A 26,131-nucleotide genomic window follows, 5' to 3' on the forward strand; every position below is an offset into this window, starting at 1 on the left:
ATCGCTTTCTCCGACGAGGGTGAAATTCTGGCGAGCGGTGGCGGTATTAAACTTTTAACCCGATGGATGGTTGGCTTTGCCGATTTTTATCAGTTCCCATCTGATAAATAAAGTCCGCGTTTCCTCGCGCGAGCCCCCTCTTCGTGCCTATATATATTTTCGATTACAAATTTTTAGGGATTTCCGTTTTTCCAATAATCCCTCCATGTTTACGTAAAGATGTTGCAACGACAAACCATTTATCGTTATTGCATACATCATTTTTATTCTACCGCTTGTACGTAATAACGTTGGCTGTTTGTTATTTTACGATCTAGAAGATTACTCATTTCGAGTCATCAGCGGAATTAAGTTATTTAACGCGTTCAGAAAAATATATAAGTTCAATATTCGTTGCTTATGTTCTGAAAAATTATTTACGACTCCATCATACGGAATATAATATGCGGCCGTAATTGAGATTGCGTCTATTTTCGCAAATAATATCGACGTTAAAAAAAAGCGTCATGCTTTCCATTAGTGATTGTACACCTGGGAACGACGCTTGTGCAGAAAGAGAGCGCATAAAATGAATACACCAAGATTATGTTTGATAATGTAATGCAAAGTTTGTTAAGCGAAACGCGATGTGTGTTGCGTGATTTTTACCCTTTGCATTTGCATAGTGGCGCGCAATTGTATTAACGCGCGCAACTACAAGTTCATTTAATAAAGCGAGCAAATGTGAGACTTTTTTTTCGTGCGGGGATGTTAAATTAAATTTAGGAAGCTGAGCGAGGTGTATTGTGTTCCGACCGTTCCTTTTACTCTCTCTCTGCGCAATTAAATTTCACTAATCATTACGAACTTTCATTTTATTTTATAATATTATCACGTTTCAATTAATCAAAATGTAAATGTAATGTTTGTAATCAATGTTGAAAAGTAAATTATAACACACATGCTGCGAAAAACAAGTTTAATATTCCCGGCGTTTATAAAATATAAAATTATTACGTGTGTGTATATTAAAAATAATATGAATTACATTTTACTTATAAATATATCATATATTTTAAAAATAATAGCATATTTTAAAATTGTAAATTTTTATTTCTCTCTTTCTCCCTTTCTGACGTCGTTTTTGTTCACATTTAATTATTCTCGTCCCATTCCAATATTTCAACGCAACATATTTCTCTCATTATACCTATTTCGGCTGTCAGTCAAAATCATTTCTTACGTATATCATCCGATGTTTTAGCAAAAAAAAACCCGCGTTCTTCCGGGCACTTATCTGAAACTATGCCAATTATGTCGGGAAACGAGGATCAATTATCGCGGGCCGCGTTGCTTCCGAAGCGTTTTTCCATTAATCCTCCGACAAGTGCATCGGTCGCGTTGCAGCGCCTCATTTGCATCGTCGACGGAAAAGTTTCTCGTTCGACTCATTAGCGACGTAAACGTAAAGCCGGGCCCGCGTTAGGCAAACGGTACTCGGCTTCGTAACTTCAAAGTTGACAAATCGAATTCCGGTGTTTTCGATCAAAGTTAACCGTCTTCCACCTCGTTGTGTTTTGCGTCGCGATTTATCAAATTCATTCTCGATTCCGCAAACGGACTACGCTTCGTAATCTCTTCTTATGTCGAGAGTTATATGCGACGGTATCAAATATTAAAATCACTGGAGGACAGTCTATAATTTAATTAAAATATTTTTGCATAAATTTTAGACATCGAGTTTGATGGAGAAAAATAATCTTACATTGAAGCTGTGAGCGATATGTATAATATTAGAAATTATTCTTCTTATGATTATTAATTACCACGACTTTATATATATATATGGTATGTATGTATAAAATTGAAAGACGGTCAAAATGAAGCTTTTTGATATTTCGCCCAAGTCACACACACGTTGTATCATAAAATTTTAAAACGAAAAAAGATATATTTCTACTCCAATAATTTCTGTTTTGTAGTGAATTCATAAAGGTTTTTACATCACGTTATTATGTCCCGCAGCAGTATACTTTGTACGTTATAGGAATAATAATGACAATATTAAAAGCGGAATATATATATATTAAAAGCAGAAACACATACATATATTTTATGATATGTCGCAACATTAATAATCCTAAATTTTATTTCTACGGACAGGCGGAATGGATCTCCCATCTTGCTCGTTTGGCCGCGTGAAATGGAAATCATTTCACCGGTACGCTTATTGCCGAATGGCAGGTAAAAAAAAGAGCGTTCGTTCCAATCAGCGTGCCCCGTGCTCCGCACGGTTATCCGAAATATCAATCGTTATACGTCGCGGCCGATGCGTCAGTTCCATTAAATGAAAACGAAGTGCAAAACGTGGTTTCGGCCTTGGCTCGAATATATTACGCTGACTTTAAAAAATAAAATATTTCAGATATACAGAAATCATCGTGCCGCACGAAGAGATATGTTTCCAAGGAAGAATTTTTTATTGCTCACGCTTGTCACATTTTTCAAGATAATGATTTTATTCTATTACGAATTTAAAATGAACGGAATATAAATGAACATATTTGAAAAGCTATTTAAATCCGCATGGAATTAAATATTTATTCCGCGAAAATGTTCGAGAATTTAGATCATTTTCAGAGACGCAGCGAAAATGTACCTTCTATAAAGAAAATGTTTGTGCCATTTTATATATTTTTGGAACTTGAATTTAATCTCCGAATTTAATCAGAGGAAACTGTAATCAAGTTGAAATTAACGTTATCGATTTGGAAGCTCGTTTAGATTTTTTTCGAAGATTAAAATCGTCAGTTTTTAATTAGTACGAATAATTTATCTCTGTGAGATTAAATAATTAGATTCTCAAACAGATGTCTAAAGCGATCCTCGAGCTAATAAATGCGCCATTGATTAGGGAAAATTAATGCTCGATGATGCAAACAGAGTGTTCGCTTTGCGACACGGAAAAGCAGGGAGGAGCAGAAAGGTGGAGGGAAGGATCACGCGAAATGTCATCATAAGTGCAGTTTGTGTACATGCATGTGTATGCATTAGCCGCTTGGCGAAGCACGTAAGCAACCCTGTCAGTTTGGAGGCGCGTAATAACCAAGTAATTGAACTGTCCGAGATATTGGCAACAATAGTTTGGTCCCAGGGACTTCCCTTCATGCAAGCCTGTCTCTGTCTCTCTCGTTCTCTATTCTCTCTCTTCCTTCTCCCCATTCGCCGCTTTGTCTCTGTCCCCGTCTCCATCTATCTATCCATCTATCTAGCAGTCGCTCACGATAGTCCGTCCATCTTGTAACTTTGACGTTTGCAGCTTGAATGGAAATTTCGCGCGGCTCTTCTCGCTAATACGGTCGCACAGTAAAATCACGTGTTTTCCCGTCTTACTAATATATACTCTCGAACAGCTGTTATCAAGGATTCGGTTGTATGGAAGTGAAGAATATAAAAATTACATTTATATCACATTTTTTTGTATTTCGCATTGTTCATCTCTGCGGAAGCTAAGTTTCGACGCTCGAACTTGACTCATTTACCGGTTTCTTTCGTCGAGAATTAACATAGGTCTTCGGCGAATTTCCTCATCGGCCGAGCGATCTGTCGGACCCGGGCAATTAGACAGCTTCGCGTCGACCTCTACCATTCGATCAGTCCCTGATTACATTTACCTGTAGCTGCATCATCCTACCTCGCTTATCCACCCTCTCGGCGCGCAAGCGCGCAAACACCCACGTACGTGCGTCTACTTGACGGAGTATGTATATATATATATATATATATATATATATATATATCTGTGTATTATATATATTATATATAGCATCCTCGAGTGCTAATCGCAATGTGGTATCCGATACGCGCGCGTATATGTGCGAGCGTGCCTCGGCAAAACACGTCCTACATGTCATCACGACATCACGCGCGAGCACCGAAGGAGCGGTTGTAAAGATCGTGCCGGACGATCAGCATTTTGCGTCACATGAAAATTTCAAAGCGCCACGGAGGATCGCGTTTCGCACGCGAGATAATAACGACAGACTATTTCCATCATTGTCATTATCATCGTCGCAACGTTAAACATGACGCGCGTAATGAATTGGAGTTCTTTTTTGTATAAACGATATTACGGCTCCCAGTATTTAACCGTATAAAGTCGCGTCATGTTATCGGAGCATCCCGCCCGCCCGTCGACATTGTTTACCGCCATTAATTCGACGTAATATAATCAATGCAATATAACGGATATAATGTCACGCGCGCGCGCGCGCGCGTTGCTACATTAGTATCCGATTCAGTTTCGATTATGCACGCGCGTAGGACATCGATAGGGTAGTAAGGGGTTGACGCAATCAGCGTAGCACTCCGATTCGGCTCTTCACGCGAGATGTTTGCTTATGGCTCCAAACATGACTCGTAATCGGGCTAAATAGCGTGAATAACCGCCCCTTCGTATATACATTTATGCCATTAAGCTTATTTGTAATTATGGAAAATTAACGGACACTTCATCGACACATCGTCGACAAATTCGGATCTACGTCGTATTACCGCGACAACGAAAAGCTCACCGCTTATCGACCGCGATTGTTTATTTCGATCATCGTATCAGCATATCGATTCCCGTGTACAATAACATTAATTTACGAGGCTTTGCGTAACAAGAGTTTACAATCGAATATATTTTCTCTCTCTCTCTGTGCCCCCTAACAATTTTTATGATCGAAAAATTAACGAACGTTACAGACAAATCTACGTAATTGTCTGTCCCTGGAAAAACGTAAAAGGTGATATATTTTTTTTATTCGTTATGGTAGGATAAGCTGCATCCTGAGGTTTGCGCGGCTTACTCGACCTAAGTCGAAATTCAGCTTAAGTTTCTCGTCGGCCTCGTCGCCGCATTGGTTCGCGGGCTTCCTCGGGGACGAGACCCTCGTCTGTTATCGTGAACCAACAGGCAGCAATTCGCAAAGGGTTGATAATGCGCCGACGACGTGCTGACTAATTAGAATTTGTCGCCGACGATGCGTGCGCAAGCAAGATGCAAGTAAATTAAACACGGAGAATTTTCATCCTTCCCGCGGTGGCGTCGAAAAATCGCCGCCTGGACTATCGCAACCGGAAGTCGTTCGTACTTTATCTAGCGTTTACGCAAATAGTATGCTTTAAGGGGGAAAACTTCGCCGTATACGCGCGGTGGATTAAATCATCTCGAAGACCGTGTTCCGTGCGTTCTAAAAATAAATTTTAATTAATTTAAGGCTACAGAATGTACGGTTTTAACCTCTTTAAAAATATTGACACGTTTAGTTTTAGCGTACGAAATACTTTCACATATGATTAATCTTAACGCACAATAAGCAATGTGTCTATTATTATTTTTTTTTTTTTCAAAAATTTTAAACTATTTTGAAATTTTTTTTGTTTAATAATTATAAATATATATTTTGAATAATTATTTTTTATTTATTCAAAATATGTATATATTTATAATTATTGACATTTACATTTAAAAAAAAAAAAGATAAATAATTTTTTCCAATTTTGATGAATGTTTCTGAAATTTTTGACGTGACATTTTTTCATGCTATATATGTACGATTGTCAATTAAATTTATAGGTTACCAGTAGCAGAAATTTAAGATATTATATTACGAGGAAATAATTTCTTTCAAACAAACCCATGTCTTCAGCCGACACGAAACGTTACATTTTCATTGTTTTCAGTTCTTTCATTTTGGGCTTTCTTTCAGACCAACGACCGCAGCCAGTGATTTTCAAGACGGAAGAAGCCGCGTTTAGTGGCACCTCTAAAATCGGTGGGGTTTTCAGATATTTTTAGTTCTAAAGTTGTAAATAAAGATTGAATAAATAATTGAGATATATATATATGATTACTTTTGTATTTTTTTTCATTAAACCTCATTTATTTATAAGTCGATAGAGTTTTATACGTATTACATTTTTTTTTAATATGATATTTAGATATTTATAGTAACTACAAGTCTCGCGCTACGAATATTAAAGAACTTTAGAATAATAGATTTTTCTAATCTGCTATTTTTTGTTTTAAAAAAAGATAATATTTAATATCAAAATTTATTTAATTAATAAAACTCGACTTAATTCATTCTGCCACTTTAGCTATGTGTGTGTGTGTGTGTTTCTCTTCTCTGTAACCTATTTTCTCTGTCACCTGTTTTCTATGTCTTTCTCTCTCTCTTTCGCCTGTCTACTTTCACATTAGAGCAATCTTCTTAATAGAACTATACCGAATGTTTCAATTTAAAATCGCATTTCACCTATCGTACCCGCTCTCTGCCATATTGATCTATCTATCTACCTTAATGTATACACTTTTTCTAACTCTTCTCTTTTCTGTTTTACTTTACAGAGATACTCTTCACAGCGGGCAGAAGATACGAGCTCTCCAGTATGCGCCACGTTTTTAGTTTTCTTTCGCTTTTCTTTTTTTTATATTCTTCTATCTCTCGTAGAACTCTGTATCTATCACGCCCTTCTCCTTCTCATTCTCGTTGCATTTCTACGACTGTCACTGTCTCTCTTTCCTATTGTTTCGTGGTAGAATTAATAGAAATCTCGAAAAAAGCCGAAAAAAAATAATAAGAAATTCGTAGCAATAAGAGAAATAAAACTCGGGCATGAATTAGAATTAGATTATCGAATTTTATAATATATTTAAGAGAAAAAAATAATGCAATTAATAACTAATATTACTTTTTTCATTTGGATAATTGCGACTTAAAACCGTGTTTAAATTATCGTCTACAATAATACACGATATCGTCATTATCGAATGAGAATTTGGAATTATGAAGTGCTATATCACGATGCGCTGAGTATTAAGCAAATATTTTTTCATCTATACGGAAGGAACGTTTATTTTTACAACTATGAGGAGCGATATTGCATATTTTGAAAATTGAAACGGTACGACGATTGCCGGTCATGTCATCTTGACATTCGGTCCCCTTTGCTTATAACGACCAAAGCTTGTCAATGTGATGTTTGTACCTGCACTTGAAAGTCCCTCCACCTGTCTTCTGTCATTCACGTAAGTAGACATTTTTTTTGTTTTCCTAATCCGTTTTTACGAACTTTTATTTTTATCGAACGACACTTTCTCCATATTATTGCAGAGATTGATTCGCTTAATTTTCATCGGGGAAACACTTTGGTTTCAATAAAGTAAATGAGGAAGAGTCGCGCGAAGGCAGTTTATTTCGAAGGAAAATTAAACTCGTGAAAGATATCTTCCGTCTGCGACGAAACTTCATCTTCGAGTCTCCGCGCGAACGCCATTTGGGGTTTAATAAAGGCAATTCATCAATCATTCCGATGGACTCGACAGCAAATAGGATTTCCCGTACTTACGTGTTATTTATTGTCGGCCTCGAGGACCCATGACGATGAAATAAGGAAGAATCTGCGTGTGTATATCGCGAGCGGGACAGATTTATTCGATCAATTTTCAAGGCTGCAAAACCGACATCCGAGGTACTCACAAGTACATTTGCGGCTTGCTATGTCATTAATTTCTCTTGAAAAAAATTTACATCGATTTACTCGACATACGTACATACACTACATGATTGAATTTTTATATGTGTATTAAATTTTTGACATTGCTATCAATCACGATGGTTATCCGCAACTCTTCTTTTGGTTTCCCAAGTAAGTTGACGCTAGCAGATAGCGAACGCGATACCGAAGTTTCCCTCTAAACGCGAATCAGTTGATACCCGATCATGTTGAATTCCTGCGCGAGTTTCGAATGCGGATCCGTTTCTGACCCTTTGTCCATCGAATCCTGCTTCTTTGTTTTCTATTGCTTTTGACTTAGTAGTAGGTAACCTTTCGACGGTAACAGGATAATCCCTTTGCTACAAATCCTCTAGTTGCTTCGATACTATAGTCGCACATGTCGTCGGATTTGTGTTTCAAATCACACGTTTTTTGAACTTTGTTCACATATTTAGAATAATAAGTGTATTCGATTAATTTGTCATTATCATATAACGCGATGTTTCCCGATAATCTTGCAATTACATAGACGCGGATTACAGTCGCAGAGAGAAATAGTTCCGGATAGTCGTCGGAGGGGGATTTCCACGATAATACGCGCATCCGGTCCAACAACTGCAAGCTTATTCAAAGTTTTCGCCCGGCGTTAAAACGCCGAGCTCTTGCTCGCGGAATTTTCTCGAATATATCGCGGTCTAACGAGCCCCAAGCCGTTTAACGTTTTATCCGTTGCGGCATCTCCGGACGGATTCAGGCTGGCGGAAGCCACGACGGCGTTTCGGAGGTTTCGTCGGAGGACTTGCTAATCGCGCTTAGCAGTACACACCTCGGTCAAAGCGCTTAAACGTGTGCGTAGGCAAATACGATTCAAAGGTCCCTCTATATATACGCGCGAGCGACCACTATAAGTCAAGAGATAGTCTGTATAATTTGGTAAAGGGAAAGAGAGAGAGAGAGAGAGAAAAGGGAGGGGGTTCCTAGGCGTAGCTAATGAATAACATAACAAACGGAATAGTGCGGCACGTGCAAACATTATCGAGCAGCCGAGGATTAGCCGCGCGGTCGCGGTAATTGCCTTCCTTACTGTAATAACGCGGAATATTATGTTAGGGGCTTAACGGATTATGCGTGCGCGCGGATCGCCTAATTGCGGCTATTTTCGTTCGAACGAAAATGGCTATTACGATATCGTTCGACGCCGAATATTTATCCCATCAAGAGAGAGAAAGAGAGAAATTATACGCGAACTGTCTTGCGAATACATATTTCGCGGAGTAAAGCAAATTGTTTGCCCGTTAGATGCCAACTGAAACATAGGCAAAGCCGATTTCGCGTTAAACGCGACTAACGCCTCACCGCCGTTTGCTTAGTAAATCGGACTATATTCCGTGCCGCTTACGTAACGCAAACCTTGGATTAGATTGTTCTAAGGAAATTGAACACACAGAGCGCAGTTTAAAGTGCAACGGATAATTTAGCCGCAAAAATTAATTTCACGCGCTTCGTTAAAAGAAAATATAATATTTACTTTTCATCGTAATTTTACTATTTTCTATGCATAACAATATATTATATATAATTTAATTATTTCTATAATTTTATTTTTATATTTATTTTTATATACATTTAATTACAATGTATATTACGGTTTATTTTTATTCCATAAAATGCTACAAAATCGAAAAAAAGTAATCTATTGGCGTCGTTTGACAGCTAAACGTCGACACGTGTACATTCTCACGCGTGTGCGACATCCATATTTAATCGTCGAGCGCGTTCTAGTCCATTCGATCGGCGAATTCCACCACGAATGCAGTCCTTCGTTCGCCGCGATATAATTGCAAACATTTTCCCCGGCGGAACGCGCCATTCGCAATGGACTAACGTGTCGGTGAACCGAATCGCCTGTGTGAAAAGCGTGAAAACGAATCCGTCACGGCGCCGCGTGTCACGGTTCATCGAGATGCACCGACATGCGCATCGACATTCCACGTGCATTTGGTAACGATGCACCCGATCATCGTATGTCACGACTGAGGATTCCACGTTGATTACTCGATCATCCGTGATCCGTAGAGCGTCCCTTTGTCTTCGCATTTCTCTTTCTCTTGACACACAATTTGGTTTTTTTATTAATTACTCATTTCCATATGTATTTAAATTTTAGCATAATGTAAATTCCCAATTCATATTTTATAATATCAAATCAATTTAAACTACAAAAAGATTTTCAAGACAAAAATATACATGGGAATAATAATGTAAATAAATTAAAATTAAATCGTGCCTCTCATAAGAATAATTTTTTTCTCGCCAGCATGATTTTTTAATATTTTTTTATATATTAAAAAAGAAAGAAAGAAAAAGAAAAAGTTGTTGAATTTTATTTATAGGATCTTATTTTACTTTTTAGTCACTCTTTCTTTACGTCAATTACATCCCTATCATTAATTCTCTTGTGCGAATTCTTTTTCTCGCTGTTCCGTTGGCCCCTCAATTTTGAGAGAGGCTTTGTTGAGTTGACATCGGCGCGCTCTCTCTCGAAAGCCATCATTAATCTCCTCGAATCGTTAATTAACCGTTTGATGCCCCGCCCTCGACCTGCGCGTGCAAGAGCCTTTACCCGCCACTTGAAATCTGTTTGTTATTCGTGACAACGAAACATCGTTTAGCAGTTTGATAATCCTCGACGGGGTTGAAACATAAACGACGTCGCTTGGACTTGTTTCCGATTGGACGATAACGGGAATGAGGTTTACGGGTCATGTGGATTCGACAGAGCGATTGAATTTCGTTCGCTTTGCTGGCCTGAATAGTGCCGATTCATCCATGGCGAATAGTTATCGCTCAAGCAACCAATATATATCTTTCTCTATTTGCATCACCGATAAATAATAGACAGTTTAGAATCGTTATAATTATAGCATTTATTGGACAAAATTGCTATTTATTATTATTTCATTGTATTTGAAAAAAAGAAATATATTTGAAAATTTGTCATAATAATTAAGTTAAAATTGGAGAATGATAAGATAATTTATCATTAATAAAAATATAGCTCAGGGATATTTCGATATATATGTGAAATATATGTCTGGATTTTTTATTTACAATATTTCAAAAACTCTGTTACCATTTTTATTATGACGATATGAATGGATGAAATTGGCTACAATGTTGCGGATCAAAAATGATTCTCTACCAAAATTGTATGACGTTTTTTTGTGTGAGTGAACTGGATTTTGCCTGTATGAAGTTAGCCCCCCATTTTTCGAATTTTAAAATTTTAAAGGTTGTTCCAGGTTGTTCTAGACTTGTTCTAAATTGTTCCAAAAGATCAAATTTAAAAAATAAAAATTTTCGCGAAAAATGGAAAAAAACGATTTTTTGACCTGGCCCCCCCATTTTTCGAAAATCGAACTTTTAAAGGTTGTTCCAGATTGTTCTAGTTGTTCTAAACATTGTTCCAAAGTGATAATTCCCTAAACAAAATATTTCACGAGATATATAAAAAAATAGTTTCTGTATGTCGCTAGAAAAGTATATTATTACGTTTGGCAATTATTATATCTTTACGCCAAACATGGTATATTTTAGACTAAAAAAAGTGAAACATAACAACCGTGGAGAACACTCCTCAATTTTGCTTTGAAACGAGAATTAACAGAGATACCTATTGATCCGTGGAAATGTAAACATATTGTTTGGTTGTTTTTCGGTTCATGTCGGCGTAAGGGATGATCTCCCGATCCACAAACTAAGATTAGAACGTACGTAACTGGTCATGAAAACTTGAAAGACATACCTCGGTGTTTGACATGAACATATTTAAAGGTGTTCCTTTACGGCGTTACAAACCAGATTTGTTAGCTTTATTGCATATTTTGCTCCTAAATCGAAGATTCAGCGAGCCGATATAGGAAATTTACGTCTGGCATAGAACAGCGTGCAAGTACAACTCTCAGTTTTGCTGGACATTATTTAAGAGACGTTTACTATTAGGATAATAAAACATTTTTTTTGTTTTTGTCATCTCGTTTTTTACTCCAAATCGCGTAGCGGTAATATCGAACGATTCGAACTGGCAGAAAATTGCAACAAAGTTCATTTTGCATAGAACATATTTAAATTACGTGACTCTTGGGAATCCAGTGTTCTGCTGATGTAAATTGCGTTTTCGCCCGATCGCGGCAATCGGTCCAAACATAGAAACCAATTTACTCTTAAGGACATAGCAAACCTTGGAAAACCAACCCTATTTTGACATGGAACATTATTTCGGTATAAAGACGACTACGGGAAATAAACACATTGTGTTTTTGGTTGTTTTCTTATCTGTGTTTCGCCCGCTAGTCTCTGTGCATTACTCGTTTCCCCCCAACATTCGAAATCATTCGCTAATAAAGCACATTGGGAAAAAATTAGTTTTTGCTTGGACATGATTAAAGAGTTTAAATTACTCTTACGAAATTAAAGACCAAATTTTTTTGTGTTTTTCACTCTTTTTGCCGCAGAATTATTCGGATTTGCTAATGTCAAAATATGAAAATTACGTCGCATAGACACTAATGGACAAACTGCTTCAGTTGCAAATATTTTAGAAGATATTATCGTTTTTGGAAATAAACCGACATTTTTTTTGTGTTTTTAAGTCTTTTGTCTGCTTTTGTAACAGTCGCGATGAGCGGTCACCGACACATTGAACTTCCGTACTGCGACAACTTGAACCTCTCAATTTTGCTAGAACATAATTTTAAAGAGTACTTTACTCTTGGAAATAAACACATTTTTCTTGTTTTTTTGTTGTTTTTCGACCGATAACGTCGCGACAGCGGTCCCAAACTATAGAACAATTACGTACTGGCATAGAACAACTTGGAACAACTCTCAGTTTTTGCTAGAACATTATTTTAAAGGGTACTTTACTCTTAGAAATAAACACATTTTTTTTGTTTTTTCATCTTTTTTGCTCGCTAAAGTCGCGATAGCGGTCCCAAACTATAGAACAATTACGTACTGGCATAGAACAACTTGGAACAACTCTCAGTTTTGCTGGAACATTATTTTAAAGAGTACTTTACTCTTGGAAATAAACACATTTTTCTTGTTTTTTTGTGTTTTTCGACCGATAACGACGTGACAGCGATCCCAAACTATAGAACAATTACGTACTGGCATAGAACAACTTGGAACAACTCTCAGTTTTGCTGGAACATTATTTTAAAGAGTACTTTACTCTTGGAAATAAACACATTTTTTTTGTTTTTTCATCTTTTTTCCCCGCTAAAGTCGCGATAGCGGTCCCAAACTATAGAACAATTACGTACTGGCATAGAACAACTTGGAACAACTCTCAGTTTTGCTAGAACATTATTTTAAAGGGTACTTTACTCTTAGAAATAAACACATTTTTTTTGTTTTTTCATCTTTTTTGCCCGCTAAAGTCGCGATAGCGGTCCCAAACTATAGAACAATTACGTACTGGCATAGAACAACTTGGAACAACTCTCAATTTTGCTAGAACATAATTTTAAAGAGTACTTTACTCTTGGAAATAAACACATTTTTCTTGTTTTTTTGTGTTTTTCGACCGATAACGACGTGACAGCGATCCCAAACTATAGAACAATTACGTACTGGCATAGAACAACTTGGAACAACTCTCAGTTTTGCTAGAACATTATTTTAAAGGGTACTTTACTCTTGGAAATAAACACATTTTTTTTGTTTTTTCATCTTTTTTGCCCGCTAAAGTCGCGATAGCGGTCCCAAACTATAGAACAATTACGTACTGGCATAGAACAACTTGGAACAACTCTCAATTTTGCTAGAACATAATTTTAAAGAGTACTTTACTCTTGGAAATAAACACATTTTTCTTGTTTTTTTGTGTTTTTCGACCGATAACGACGTGACAGCGATCCCAAACTATAGAACAATTACGTACTGGCATAGAACAACTTGGAACAACTCTCAGTTTTGCTAGAACATTATTTTAAAGGGTACTTTACTCTTGGAAATAAACACATTTTTTTTGTTTTTTCATCTTTTTTGCCCGCTAAAGTCGCGATAGCGGTCCCAAACTATAGAACAATTACGTACTGGCATAGAACAACTTGGAACAACTCTCAATTTTGCTAGAACATAATTTTAAAGAGTACTTTACTCTTGGAAATAAACACATTTTTCTTGTTTTTTTGTGTTTTTCGACCGATAACGTCGCGACAGCGGTCCCAAACTATAGAACAATTACGTACTGGCATAGAACAACTTGGAACAACTCTCAGTTTTGCTAGAACATTATTTTAAAGGGTACTTTACTCTTAGAAATAAACACATTTTTTTTGTTTTTTCATCTTTTTTGCTCGCTAAAGTCGCGATAGCGGTCCCAAACTATAGAACAATTACGTACTGGCATAGAACAACTTGGAACAACTCTCAGTTTTGCTGGAACATTATTTTAAAGAGTACTTTACTCTTGGAAATAAACACATTTTTCTTGTTTTTTTGTGTTTTTCGACCGATAACGACGTGACAGCGATCCCAAACTATAGAACAATTACGTACTGGCATAGAACAACTTGGAACAACTCTCAGTTTTGCTAGAACATTATTTTAAAGGGTACTTTACTCTTGGAAATAAACACATTTTTTTTGTTTTTTCATCTTTTTTGCCCGCTAAAGTCGCGATAGCGGTCCCAAACTATAGAACAATTACGTACTGGCATAGAACAACTTGGAACAACTCTCAGTTTTGCTGGAACATTATTTTAAAGAGTACTTTACTCTTGGAAATAAACACATTTTTTTTGTTTTTTCATCTTTTTTGCTCGCTAAAGTCGCGATAGCGGTCCCAAACTATAGAACAATTACGTACTGGCATAGAACAACTTGGAACAACTCTCAATTTTACTAGAACATGTTTATTTCCAAGAGTAAAGTACTCTTTAAAATAATGTTCCAGCAAAACTGAGAGTTGTTCCAAGTTGTTCTATGCCAGTACGTAATTGTTCTATAGTTTGGGACCGCTATCGCGACTTTAGCGGGCAAAAAAGATGAAAAAACAAAAAAAATGTGTTTATTTCCAAGAGTAAAGTACCCTTTAAAATAATGTTCTAGCAAAACTGAGAGTTGTTCCAAGTTGTTCTATGCCAGTACGTAATTGTTCTATAGTTTGGGATCGCTGTCACGTCGTTATCGGTCGAAAAACACGAAAAAACAACAAAAATATGTTTATTTCCAAGAGTAAAGTACTCTTTAAAATTATGTTCTAGCAAAATTGAGAGTTGTTCCAGGTTGTTCTGTTCGTTTTTAGCTAAAATATACAGTTTGGTGTTTAAGAGATAATAACTATAGCCGAAAACGTAAAAATACTGTTTTAGCGCACGAAACTATTTTTTTATTATATCTCGTGAAATATTTTGTTTAGGGAATTATCACTTTGGAACAATGTTTAGAACAACTAGAACAATCTGGAACAACCTTTAAAAGTTCGATTTTCGAAAAATGGGGGGCCAGGTCAAAAAATCGTTTTTTTCCATTTTTCGCGAAAATTTTTATTTTTTAAATTTGATCTTTTGGAACAATTTAGAACAAGTCTAGAACAACCTGGAACAACTTTTAAAATTTTAAAATTCGAAAAATGGGGGGCTAACTTCATACAGGCCTGGATTTTATATGCGCAATTTGCGTATAGATAGCTTTGTTTATTTATAATATTTTTATATATGTATTTTAGTAGAATATTTTTATTTCATTTTAAAAATAATATTTAAAAATATATATATTACCTCAGCGTTTTACAAAATATCCGAATTTCCTCCACGGGGATCTAAATTTTTCTTAATGTAATAAAAAGAAAGCAGATTATTTTCACTTTTAAGTGTTTCTATCTTTTCATTTTTTTGTATATATACCTACATATACACGCAAAATAAGATTAAATTTCTGCGAAACATTAAAATAGTCTAAAATGATTTCTGTATTATGTCGCGAGGGAAAGAAGGGGTATAATTAATTAATTATGCAATTTATATTATGATCGGTTACCGCCGAATAATTTTCAATATGGAGGTATATATTTTTTAAAAAGATGATAATAAGAATTGTGAGTAAACTAAGCTTTAAGCTTGTTGATCGATTGACGAGAGAGCCGATCTTCTCTCGAGATTAGTGCAGAAACTTGTAGAAGGGACGCGAGAAGCTTAACAGCAGACATACGCCTACCTTGGATCGGCCGTGTAAATGCGTACATAGTCGGATAATTCAGGTCGGTCTGAGTTGGGTTGTTGGGGTCACGTCGGCGCTAAGGGATGATTCCTCCCCTGGATACACAACAATAGTCATTAACGGATTAGATACGTCGACGAGAACGTTGACGTTCATGACAGCGTTGAAGAAGACGATAGCCGGTGCCGGCGATGATAGTGACAGTGATGACGATATAATAGGCATTGATGATCCGTTTACGGAAGCGTTTACAAAGCCGAGATTCGTAGCTATATATATGCATATGTACTCTCCTAAATCATTGAAGATCCTCACGCGGAAGCCGATATATCGGGAATTTGTCTCGATATGAGCAGCGTCAAGTACCAAGTGGAATAGTTTAATCTCGATCAGCATCTAAGAGCGATCTTTAGCTAATATAAGCGAGTAATAATATACATTTTATCTCGTGTACGAATTCTCGATTGTAGCGAGAATCTCGGTTTTTTAACTTCAAACTCGGGTTAATTCGACGATTCGAACGCGACGAAGAATCTCGCAACAAAGGGGGTTTTCGGGACGTTTCGCAAAGTAAAATATGTAAATTACGGGATCTGGGATTCGCGGGTGTTCGCTGAGTGAAAAATGCACGTATTAATCGCGCGCGACTCGAGGGTCATCTCGGGATCCATAATCAGAGAGCTCAGGATTTGTATCTCATGTATAAGGATGCGATATGCCGGAAGGGACCTTATACGTGTATAACTCAACCGCTATATTCATACATGCACATTATATATACGGGTATACATAGATCGCATCAGGGCAACCGTCACCTAACACACACATTAAAAGGTACGAGATCTCTTCATGAAAGATTCAAGGTCCGCTCTTCCCGTTGATCCTGATGTATATTCGGCCACGCTCGTCCTCTGATGCATTCACTCCGTTTCACCGTCCTAACATTTTCGCAAATCATTCGCTAATCAAAGCACGCAGGTTTGTGTGATAAAAAATTATTTTTATTGTCTGCATGGAGCATGATAAAGAGAAATTAAATTAATTCATTATTTACAGAATTCAAAGACCGAAATTTTATATTGCTGAAATTTTGCGACGTCTTCTTTGCCGGCAGAATTTATTTCGGATCCTATCTATTATGTCATTTAAATGTTATTGAAAAATTTAAGTCGACAGTAAGATTCGCGTAATAAAGTGACAAGAATGATATAGCGAAGTATGCAAATATTTCTACGTGAAGTATCATTAGTCGATATTTTTATGTGCAATGTTATAATACCGCACTATTATTAAGCTGCTGTTGTCGGCGTTACTTGTAAAGTCTTTTTGTCGTGCATTTGGTTAACGAGACCGCATTCGAGGCGGATAACAACCGACGACATTTGAACTCTCGCGATACTTTAGCGACTAACTTGAACTCCTTTCGTTCTTCTCTTCCGTTTTCTTACCTGGAAACTTTCCAACTCGATCCGAAATATTGTGTAATTTGGCCATGCATGCCGTGATTTGGTTTAATAAATTCTTCCGTCCATGAGAAAAATTAGCGGTCGAGTAGCGGAAACGCTCGTTAACGATTTAACTTCGATTGTGCACCGTTCAACCGTAAAAATTTACCATTCGATCATTCCTCTATTTTGCTCTTCACAATAATTGGCAATGCCCGAACAACACTCGGCAATGTACAATAGCTATACTATTAAATTTAATATCCTATCCTTATTCGATACGCAATCTGGATTGTCATGTGTTTTATTGTGTTCAGTTGTTTGAAAAACATTTATTAAAATATATCAACTGCATCTGTTATATTTTTGGATTTTCAATTCAAAATTCATAGAAAAAATTGTAAAAAAATATTTTGTTGAAAAACAAGAGATCACACGATTCTCCAACGCGCTTCTGCATGACAACCTTTTTTTTTTACAGCATCCCTCTCATTCATCTTCACATATATAGATCAAGAAAATAGAGCCTAAAAGACTTTTTCGTCACCCTTTCCTCTTCCAATTCATCATTTTCCAAAGTCACTTTTCGCGATGTACAGTCTTAGAAAATTACCCCCAGTCTCATATGGGTTGACTGCTTCGGGGTAAATCGAGGAGGAAGAGGAGTGAAGTCACTCGCGCGCAAAATGAAAGTCGGCTAGGAAAGGAGCTTGCGCGGTCCCTGCTGTCGCATAGGCTCGCAAGATTCGCAAGCACAGGATGAACGAGAAGGAGAGGGAGAGAGAGAGGGCCCCCCTGTGACGACGACGACGACGCCCGACGAGCTTAATAAGCTGCGAGGCTTAATTTCGTTCGACGTTGTGCGCGCTACATATCCGTCGCTCAACCGTATAATTCCTTTAGTCTCGCAGGATATGTTACTTACGCGTGAATAGCATTTAAAATGGCGCATATACACGAAGCACGGAAACAAAGTATGCATGGGAACGAAGAGGGCGAAAAATAGCAGATAGCTGTAGAATTTTTTTCCGTCAAAGTTATTTCAGCAACCTAATTCGCGGAGTCAATTTTTTGAATCAGAGAGAAAAATTGTGGTGAAAATATATATATCGCGCAAAAATTTCCAAATTCGCCGTTTTTCGAAAAACAGATCCGTTCTTTTTTAATTAACCGAGAAAAATTCTGCAATCTCTTCCGTAATCAGCCTATCGTTCGCATGGATAAATATCTCGATTGGATAAACGTTTTATGTTACTTCGGCTATCAACCTGTGCTGTGCATGCCCCGGGCAAGCGTGCGCTCTTCCAAGTTCCTCGTCGTAATCGGATATCCTTTTCCGGGAGCCGTAAATGTGTACCGTAAATGTATACCGATTTTACTGGCCCGGCAGGGGAGCCCACCCTCTTCGTTAACGCATTAATTAACGTTCCTGCCGACGGGACGGCTATAAAGACTTCGTTACCGCCGCCACCAGGGCTTTCGTTCCAACGTTGAATTCCGCGTCACTTAACGCAGTGACTCTGTCCGGATTATACGCGAGACGTATTTCTCCGGACGAATATCTTAAGGTACGACGAACGTCGAGACGGAGAGGTGAAAGAAGAGAGAAAGGGAGATTTAGCGGGCGAGGAGAATCTCATCGCGAAATCGGCGCCCCCGATTGTAATAAATTTATTGCAATTAATTAATAACCGAGGAATAAGAAAATAGAGCGCGCGCAATCGTCGTCACCATTTCAATCAAATTAATCGGAGGACGAGTTGCATGTATCGTAAAGTTGCCATGGAATATACTATAAAATTATCTCGACTAGCATGAACGGTCCGAGTTCGCGCGTGTAGATTTACGACGCGCGATAAACGCACCGAATGTGATAGATGGTGACTATATCGAGCCCGACGTAATCTTTTAGTACGATACTAAAACAAGCATATTAGGCGTTTCAGATTAATTTGTATAAATTACGATACGACATTTATTTTTGCTGACACGATAAACGTCCGCAGTATCGTCTCATCACACAAGTAACTTAATGACTCGTGACACTTTTTTCTGTAATAATTGATAATCTAGTGTATCTAGTGATGGACACGCGTGTGTCACTTTGCGATGTGCATAACTATGTAATCTTGAATTGTTTCAAATGTTACTCAAAATTATGAAATGTTTGGAAATCCTGTCTGATTTGTAAATCTTGGAGATAGACATTCTTGTTGCAATATAATGTATTACGAAAATTCATATTTATGTCAAGAAAAATATTTTATGTTAAATATTCAATGGAACATTTTCTATTGGGGACACTTTTAAAAAAAGGCTTTTAGGACAAAAGTTTCAAGATTCTTTCCAAAATTTGTAAAAACCTTTGGAATAATATTAATGAATTGTTTTGAAAAAAAAAGAAAAAAAAGGAAGCTAATTATTATCACGGGAAAAGAGTCGTGGATGTGTCAGATCGATATGCATATATATGATGTCGTTCGATTATATTTTCGTTATATCTTCACAATCGCGGAAAAAGGATTATCAAACCACTCTCCATTTTGAGATTCCAATCAATCGCGTTTTCGTGTGACGGCGCGTTAGAATGATTAATATCTCGGCCTTAGGGAACGCGAGGACGCATTGTTGCTGTTGTCGACTAATAGATACAAATGTACGCATTATGCGTCGCGACGTAATTACCGTTTAAGCCGGCCGGTCTATGTCGTGACTGGGCATCTCTCTCTCTCGTGTAACCGCTGTCCACCCTCCACATTGTCCGAGCGTTCTGGAAAAGCGTCCGGGTTTATTTAGCGCCGTCAGGGACGGCTTAAATTTTCTGTCCACATTTTCACCGTTAACCGGCATCCTAATAAAGTCGGTTGCAGCTTGCCTCTCCTCTCTCGTTCTTTTCCTCCGCGAAGTCGTCGCGCCCGAGAAAGCCGAGAAATTCCGCTGCGAGAACAATTCGCGACGTTTGCCGCGCGACCCGAGTTCTTGCATATTTTACCGTGTCAATTTAACGGAGATTGTCAACGGCAAACAAGATACTTTAGTTGCGATTTAGAAATTATGAAGTGTATTTATAATACGCCATCGCGCGTTTATATTGCAAATAATTATTTGTATTGATAAGAAAGGCAAAATAATATCTTGAAAAGCAAAAATAAAAATACAAGCTATATAGCTATGTATAAGAAGCTACTTATCTCTTATTGAATAATGAATAATTTATGTAAGAAGTAATAATTTATCTGTACGTTTACTATAAAATACTATTCGAAATATTTAAAGTTTTACGATTTTACGAATCAAAGAAACATTTTAAATATGTACAATATTTCTTAAAGTAGACATTTGAAATATATATAAACAATAAGAAAATATTTGAATGCTATTTTCTTTAATTAATAATTATTTTGCTTCATTCTAATATGATTTACATTTTTTCAATTCGTATTCTTATTAAAGGTTTTATTACTATTAAATCCTACTAATGTTCTTTTTAAATTAGCATTGGAAAAGTAAAGAATAGTCATGGTTTTCATATAAATGCATATTTGTTTTGTTACGTTTCTAATTGTTTTTCATAACATTTAAAGTAATATTTGAGATATAATGCAATAAATGATATTAAAAAAATAATACAAGTTTCAAACTTTAAATATTATTTTAGATAAAAATTATTAAATTCTCTTAAAATTATTTTAATTTGAAATTATTACGTTTTTGATATTTTCTGCGTTTCTATAATTTTCATGGAATTAAACAAATTTTGTAACAATATTTAAATAATATTCATTTTTAAATGTTTATTTTTAAAAGTTTACATTTTTGAAATATATTTACTACTGATTGATGCAGATTCGATCATGTCTGCGTCGTCAACGACGCAGGGGTCGGATAATATCAAAATATCGCCAATCCATCCATCCCCAGTCACTACTTTACTTTATATTCTCCGATCGAAGGATGCAATAGTAGTCCCCGTGGAGCGATGGCTTCCGCCGTTTAATTTTCCCGTTTCGTATCACGCTGTTGGTTTCGTTTACGATTCGCAGTATATATGGGTCGAAAAGAGGTGAAGAAAGGAGACGGGAAAAGGTCACGGCGCGCAAAACCACCATCTCCGCAGAATCTCTCTCCTCTCTCTTCCTCTCTTTCTCGACTGAGTTATTCATAGAGAATATATTACGCGGGACTTGGCTTTGATCTGGACCAGACCTCGGATTATGCGGGCCTCTCGGCGCGTCTTCGTATGGACCCTCGGTCCACATGGCGATGCTGCGAGCATCGTATGTGTGTGCGAATACGCGTGTGGAGGCCTAACCGAGTAAAGTGCATTACTCATATATAGAGTAATATACGAGCGTGCTGGTTATCAGAAGAGAAGCTCAGAGAAACCTTACACACGCTCGAAACAGAGGACGTAAGTCCGTAGAATTATTGCTCTATGGGTTTCCATGCCGGTCGAGTACATACATATTGTACATGCAGACAATCGTAATAAGCACAAAAGCATTGAACTCTGATATTGTCGTTTCTCATCGTAATCTAGAATATAGGGATGACTGAAACTTATTTTACATCTCAAACTCCGATTTAAAACAAAATTATAATCTAATATATAAGATTTTTAATACGTATTATTATCACGGTATTATTACCTATACGAATTTTGATTCTGATTCATCGTAATTAAATATTTGTTAAGAGACTTGGCAAATAGAGATCTTTTAATACGAGTGTTGCGCGAGATGCCGATAAGTCTGACCAGTTATTTGTACTTACTACTGACGCAAGTCTACGGATTAGTAATGCGCGATCGCGTTAATTTCGCTTGATATTTACATAAATAGATTTATGTGACGTGACAATAGATGATAATATATTTGGACATCTCTAAATGGTTTTTGTGCCCCCCTTCCCCTCGGCGTTCTACGGGATAGCGTGACAATGTCTTTTCTCTGTCAAGTAGAGAGTGCACTCTCCGGACGAGTGAAATTAAATTAAACTTATCAGACGCGTTCGTCGACACTGATTTCGTTACGTGAGAACACGTAACGACGTTTTCCCTTCGTGACGAATAAAATCGATCGTGTTGTAATGTGCAAAATCGTACGAATTTCTATTAATTTCCGAACATTTCCGAATCATCGTGCAGATTTGACGGGAAAAGCATTATCTCACGTTTTAACATTATAATCGAACATCATAATGCCGCGTATTAATTTGTATTTACGTCATATCATCATTTATCGCTTCTGAAGTTTACATTTGCTCGCTTTCCACGTAAATGGCTCGTACCGTCAACCATCCTTCCTCCCGGACGGAACCGACGATGTTATTCCCGGAGATGAAAACATACCGTCGTACAGACGGACGTTTCAGTGATTTTAGTCTGTCGCTGTAGGGAAACGCGGAACGAGGAGGAACGTTTAAGCACCGCGGAAAATTCAATTTGGAAAAGCGATCCGGTCTTGCGTATCTCGGCTTCAATTTACCAGTCTCGAAAGGATCATGCTCCCGTTATGGATACTGCGGATTCGACGTGAACTCCATATCGCGTTGCCAATAGAAACCAGAAACCATATCAACCCCCGGGGCTGATGGAGCGCCCGCTTTTGCCCATAACGGAGGCAAGTTTATTTCCGCATGTCGGCTTCTTAATTTAGAACGATCCGTATCCCGAGAACGCCGCGAAGCGTATGCTGATGAAATTGTTTCTTAGTGGACGAAAGACGCGAAAACATTCGCTGTTTATCTGACTTTAAGGCTCGGCACGTTCCGTGGGTTACACTGAAAGTCATTTTCCTTTTCGATTATATAGACGGACGAATAACTTTATTTTTAATTCTTTAGTACACGTAGAAATTTTGTTATCTATATATTTTTATGATTTTCATGCTTATATTTTTATTTAAATATTTATTTATTTATTTTTTTTTTACATTGTCTATTAATCTTTATGCTTCACATAACTATGTGTTAGTATTACGAAACCATTAAAGTCTATAATATAGAGGGGCATAATCTCGTGAAAGAGTTATATAAGCACGAAGCCATTTACTTATCTGCCCATTGAATGCATCCTTCAATGTATTCATCCTTTGTAAGAAGTTGCCGTCCGCGATTAACGATATCGATTGTTATAGCTTTCCTAGTCCGAGAAGAGCAGACCATCAATACGTCGATACTATATGACGTTAGAATAGCCGATTGTGCGTTTTGAAATAACTTTTCTTAAACCGGACGATATAGGCCCTTTGAAACAGATTTATCCTGCCTTTCATGCGTACAATGGTTATTAGCATGATCCATCGAGAAATCCGCCGAGATAGAAATGTAATTTTTGAAAACTATTATGCTTCCATTATATTACTACGATACTTTGATATTATGACTGATATGTAAGTTTTACGAACATAAATTGTTGAAGAGAAACTCAAATATTTTTCTTCGAATATTTACCGAATTTATAACAAAAATATTATGCGCGCACACGAGAGGGAGAGTATTATTACAAGTGGATGTCTCTACAATTAAATTAGAATAACACAATAAATAGATATTAATGAAAGAGTTTCGAAAATAATGCGACGATCCCGAGGATAAGTTCGTTCAACATGTACTCGCAGAATCACGGAGAGAGAGATAATGTTTAAATAAGCTCAGCTTTCTCTCCGTGCTACGCTACGGATAACTTCACTTCAAGTTTGAATGTCACGTCCAATAGGAGCGTTAGAATATGCCGTTTGCTTTTCAACGTAGAGAGACATAGGGAGAGTTGCCAGTTGAGCTTATTTCATTTCATCGGCGCTGAACAAAGTTCTGGATAACGTTGTAAGTTAGCCGGATTACAGACTGCGCTCGCAATCAAACTGTCAACCGGAATCGTGCCGGAGCCGACACTGAGCAATGTCTATAATATCCTCCCCCATATATAGCGTATAGCCAATCAGAATCGCGAGATATCCGTCATTCCGATACAAAGGGAATTGCAAAGTGCATTCCTATATTGCGTCCTGATTTGACGACGTTACGTCCTGATCACGCGCGTTAGCAGAACCCTATTGCAATCTGTTTCAGTGTAAAGTAGTAGAAAATGTAAATGTAATGCAAGATGATTACACACACGCAGTAAATTAACTGGATAATTTATCATAATCTATACAATATTGCGTAAATAATTACAGGTGGAATCTAATATAATAGGTGTTTTTGCTTCCGTTAATTAATTTCGACGATAATGCATTTCAAGCTCGTTATAACTACGCATAATATGTAATATATTTGTATATGCGATAACGTTTATATACCTGTATATGTATATGTCTGATATATTTCTCGCAAATCTATTACTTTCAAAGATTACAAAGTGAAAAATGATTTAACTCACCAGTACGATACGCAACAGCGGAGTTGTAGTATACAATGTTGTATAATCTGCAAAATACAAATACATTTAAATTAAAGCTATGTACAAAAAATAAAAATAACTGATTTTTTAAGAAATAATTACTCCGCGAATCTATCATTTATTCTCTTTAGAGGTACATATATGTACAAGTCTTTAATAACAAAATTATCTAATTTTAGATTAAAATTAAATTTAAATGAAATTAAAAGCTAATTAAAATTTAAATTAAAAAAAATTTTTTTAATATAAATTTTTATAAAGTATGCTAAATAGAAAAATCTGTCTTTATGCAAATAAATAATTTATATAATCACAGAAATTATTCGTAATTATATCATTATAAATAATTTGTCTAAAAGATTTCTTATTTACAATTAGATTTTATTTACTTTTTTATTTAAATTAAATCGTAATTTATAAAAACTTGTATTTAACGAAATTTTCACACCAAAATTAGATAATTTTTTTTATTAAATATCAATCTAGACAATAAACAAAACTATAATATTACAAAATAATTATTTGTGTATATGTATATTTGTATCTATAAATATATCTGAATAATTTATATATTTATTTATTTATTATATAATTACACGTCATTAAAAATTTTGAATACAAAATGTGTAAAACTAAATATTTAATAAATATTTATTTTACTGAAAAATATTAGTTATAAAATATTTTACAAACTAAATTTTTAAATATATTTAGTTAATATATGCGCACATGTATGCATTATATATTACAGTAATATAGAAACGATCACCATTACAAAACAAGAAATTAATTTTCACAATTATAAAAATATATTAATTATAAATTCCTCACCCCACGGTTGCTCCACCGTTGCCCGATGCCATCCTGGCCTCCTCCTCCTCTCGTTAATCCTTGATTGCTTTTTCATGGCACTCACATACGGTTAATTACGGTTAATCACTAATACTAATCAAGAAAAAAAACGATCGCACTCCCGACATTAATTGTACGCGAAGAATATTTTATTATTCATATATCATGACGGAAGAACGAATGTGAAAACTACGATTCACTCAAAAATTACCCAGCAATGTTACAATTAACGATAATTAGCTCGCGTAATTGATTAACTTCCGCTATAAACAGCACGTTAAATTATCGTGATGACGGTTATTTAATTTAAGCAACGAAATGACACGAACTACTTATATTGTTGAATAAAAACACACAATTTTATTACTTAGCATGTAAACATAAATAAATATAAGAGTTAAACTTAAAGATGAATATCGAACTATGATTAAAACGATAATTAGATTTGCTGACAGATTTTCGCCGAATGACTGGCAAAATATGCGTTCGATCCTGATATAGAAATGTCCATTCTACGATGATATATGTGACTGATAAATATTCAAGTATAGAGTTAATCAGATGTATTTACTAATTAAATGCGTCGCGACGTCATTCGATCCGCCCTGTATTCGTGACGTTTTGTTGAACATGAATGATATTGGCTTCGCGCTGATAAATATTATCGAGTTAATGA

The 26,131-nt window shown here is 36.3% G+C and overlaps 2 protein-coding genes across 5 annotated transcripts in view; one reads left to right on the forward strand and one right to left on the reverse strand.

Annotated features, from left to right (window-relative positions):
• LOC114928501 (pancreatic triacylglycerol lipase) overlaps nt 1–26,131 on the reverse strand; it is a 124,445-nt gene that overhangs the window by 97,443 nt on the left and 871 nt on the right. The window contains exons 2-3 of one of the 2 annotated variants that reach the window (XM_085490378.1): nt 25,435–25,548; nt 24,583–24,629 (exon numbers count right to left, since the gene is read on the reverse strand). The gene's annotated coding sequence lies outside the window, so the exon portion shown is untranslated. Of the gene's footprint in view, nt 1–24,582; nt 24,630–25,434; nt 25,746–26,131 lie in introns of those variants that run through there. The other variant, XM_085490376.1, reaches the window with a different exon arrangement.
• heph (polypyrimidine tract-binding protein 1 heph) overlaps nt 1–26,131 on the forward strand; it is a 386,169-nt gene that overhangs the window by 20,553 nt on the left and 339,485 nt on the right. The gene's annotated exons all lie outside the window — the stretch shown is intronic.

Source organism: Nylanderia fulva, unplaced genomic scaffold (assembly GCF_048542155.1).
Source record: "Nylanderia fulva isolate GAGA-0341 unplaced genomic scaffold, ASM4854215v1 Scaffold1, whole genome shotgun sequence".
Taxonomy (NCBI): Eukaryota; Metazoa; Arthropoda; class Insecta; order Hymenoptera; family Formicidae; genus Nylanderia; species Nylanderia fulva.